Source organism: Salvia hispanica, chromosome 1 (assembly GCF_029641045.1).
Source record: "Salvia hispanica isolate PSC_SH4W2 chromosome 1, Shi_PSC_v1, whole genome shotgun sequence".
NCBI classification, from domain to species: domain Eukaryota; kingdom Viridiplantae; phylum Streptophyta; class Magnoliopsida; order Lamiales; family Lamiaceae; genus Salvia; species Salvia hispanica.
The window spans coordinates 64,183,018-64,186,413 of NC_142692.1; positions in this window are offsets into that span (position 1 = coordinate 64,183,018).

Here is a 3,396-nt window from a genome sequence, read left to right on the forward strand (position 1 = left end):
AGTCCCACATGGCAAGTGGGCCTAGGGTCGACCAACTTTAACAAAATTAGAAAAAGGCCAGCCCAGCCTAGCCCACCTCAGACATGGGCCTGGGCCTGGCTGGGCCTCAATTCACCCACTTTAACTCTTTCTCTCTCATATTTTATTAATTTAGTATTAGACTCATATCGTCCACCAATAACACTATATTCAATAACCGAAAGAGGTACTCCTTCCGTCCCATAAAAGTTGAGTTGTATTCCTTTTTAGTCTGTTCCATAAAAGTTGAGTCGTATTTCTTTTTAATCCGTCCCAACAAAGTTGAGTCATTTTCTTTTTTAACAAAAGACAAAACATCTAATCACTCTTATTTTATTCCATCATTTACTTTACTCTCTCTTATTTTTCCTACTTTTTTCATCTCTCCTATTTATTTAATATAAATTCTTAATCTCCGTGTCCAAAAGTTTTGTCTCAACTTTTATGGACGGAGGGAGTAATAGATTTTCATAAGAGAAGTTTGTCCGAGTAATAGATTTTCATAAGAGAAGTCTGGTCGATCGATACTAGGACAAAATATGTTATATTGTTCATGTGCAATTTTTTATTCTTATTATACTATTTCATCCGATCTCTGTAAATATGAACTAGTATTATTATTTTCTTTTTATAGTCCATCCCTTAAAATTAATAGTAATTTTTTTATTTTAGGAAAGTGATTATAATGAGGTGGGACTCATTTGCATTAACAATATTTCAATAACTTTTTCGTTTCTATCCCTCTCTTATTTTATTAATTACTTCTTATATTCCATTAGAAATGAAACGTTTTCCTTTTTTGTTTGTCTCATTCAAAATGAAATGTTTCCTAAAGTAGCAATAACCCCGTATCTATTTTTTCATCTCTCTTTTTTTACTCTCTCTTCATTAACTCACAAAATAACACTATATAATATCTCGTGCCGAAAATCAAATGTTTTATATTTATTGGGACGAAGGGAGTATATATACTAAAAATTAGTGTAAAGTTCATATTTTAAGAAATGGAGGAAATATTCGTAGACCCCTACGAGATATTAGGATATATAGGTGTTTGGTGGTAAAGAAGTTGACAAGCTGGAGAGGAGCATCTTTGGAATAGTAGGATAGTCCCCACTCTCCATGGATGGAGAGAGATAGAGAGATGTCGCTATCATTATACTCCATATTATAGTGGAATCAGGTGGCCATTCATACATGAAATGAACTTTTCATCGTCCATTCATTCTCGATATAATGAAATAAAGGGTATGCTACTTTTCCATCTAAACCAATCCAACTATTTCACTGTCCAATCAATTCATTCAATCGCCTAACCAAACTTCATTATGCATAATTTTATTGTCAAATATAGAATTTGGCCATATAGATGCAATTCGTGTTCCAGAGTTAGGTTGGCTTTTGTATTTTCTAAAATATCAAAATACGTTTACAATTTGGCCCAAATAAAATTAGGTTCTAAACTATAACTAAATTAGTTCACAATTTGTTTTTTATTTTAGAAACATTTTTATCACACGTTACACTATTAATGATATAGGCAGTTTCATTCCATTGCAGCAAAAGACGATTCCGTCGTCTTGGCGGCCCCCACACTCCGGCCCGACATCATGTGAGGGGATTAAATCAGGGTACGCAGTAGTCCGTTAAGGGGGAGGGGCCTTAACCCACTGACTGCCAGAAGCCCATCTCCCAAGGCCTCACACTTGTGCCTGAGAGATGGAAGCAACTACACGACAGCAGTGGGATTCGAACCCAGGCTCATTGCAGCAAGATCTGCCCCTCCGTTGCCAACTGCGCTAGGTCCCTGCGGGCAACAGTTTCATTCCATGACACCACTTTAGCTAGTGTGTTTTTTTATCTCTCTCATACTTTACTAATTTTACATTAAAATATGTGACGTTCTTAAAGTTCCTATTTTTAGAAGATGGATAAAGTATAAAATGATAGGTCGTACTGTTTCAGGGGAAATTAATTTCTCGTTTTGATTACATTCCTACAGTGCTTTGGATATGACGAGTATTAGTTATTTTAAAATGATTATTACATGAGAAAACTTAAATAAAAGATACTTATGATATAAAATAAATAAATAGCACATATAATTTTTTGTGAGTATTGATTATTGAAGGTCCATATATCTTTTACACCGTTAAAAGATTAAAAGGTTTTATGTGCTTTCGTTTTCTAGACTTTTATCAATGGTAATATCAATAAGAAATTAGTTTCTGATATTTAAAGCATAGTTCTTAGACGATAACTTTGGTGTGAGAAATGAATGAATTATTTTTTATATAAAAAATAAAAAGTAACATAAGGATATAAAGTGAATGGTAGATGGATAATTTCTTTTCTTTATAAATAGGGTTAGTTGCTGAAAATAAATCTTCTTTATTCATATTAAAAAAAATTGAGTGATTTCATAACTGTACAGTGGTCCCTAAACTTGATAAAGTACTATAATAAATTATATTTTGAAAAAAAATAAATCTACTAAACTAATTATGATTAAATTGCTTAATGTACCTTGAGAAAAATAAAAAAAAATTTAAATATATCAAATAATCTTATAAATCGTAGTATCATATATATAATAGAAACATAAATCATAAATCATTAAATATATCAAGTGAAAAATGACACTAAACAATATTATACTCTAAAGTCAGACGCTATTAATTTCTGTGGGACGTGGACATAGTTCATGAACAATTTATGTAATTCACAATACGTTTTTAAACATCACGGCCGTCTCTAAATTTTTCTAGTTGTCAAATTATATTGTTTATCCAATAAAATATCTTATTAGAAGTGCACTTGCAAAAAATTGGAAAAAAGTAGTAAACGCTGAAATCGCAACCCTTTTAATTAGTACATTTTTCTATTTATACCAATCAGTCTTGTTACAACTCGCAACCCTTTTAATTAGTACATTTTTCTATATACCAATCAGTCTTGTAAGTTGTAACCGTGTGTTTATAAATATGCAATACGGGTTATTAATTGCTAACTAATTAGTAATTTAAAATTAAAACAATTTTTAATTATTAGATGTGAAAATTTAATGGTTCAAATAATGTTACGTGGATTATATTATAAATGTAAATAATAATTAAATAAATTTAGAGAATATTAATGTCAATTCATATATTATATTATTAGTTAAAACTAACTACTTTATCTCTCTTCAAAATCATCTCAAAACTTTAAATTTACGTAACTCTCTTAATTTAAATTATTTTTAGCAAAAAATATATCAGATTAAAGATACTTTTGTAAGGATTCTAACGAGATTTCAGTTGCATATGTTCCGACGACGTTCGGATGATGAAATTTGATAATTTTTATTTCAATTTCCGTATATGTATAAGCAGATTT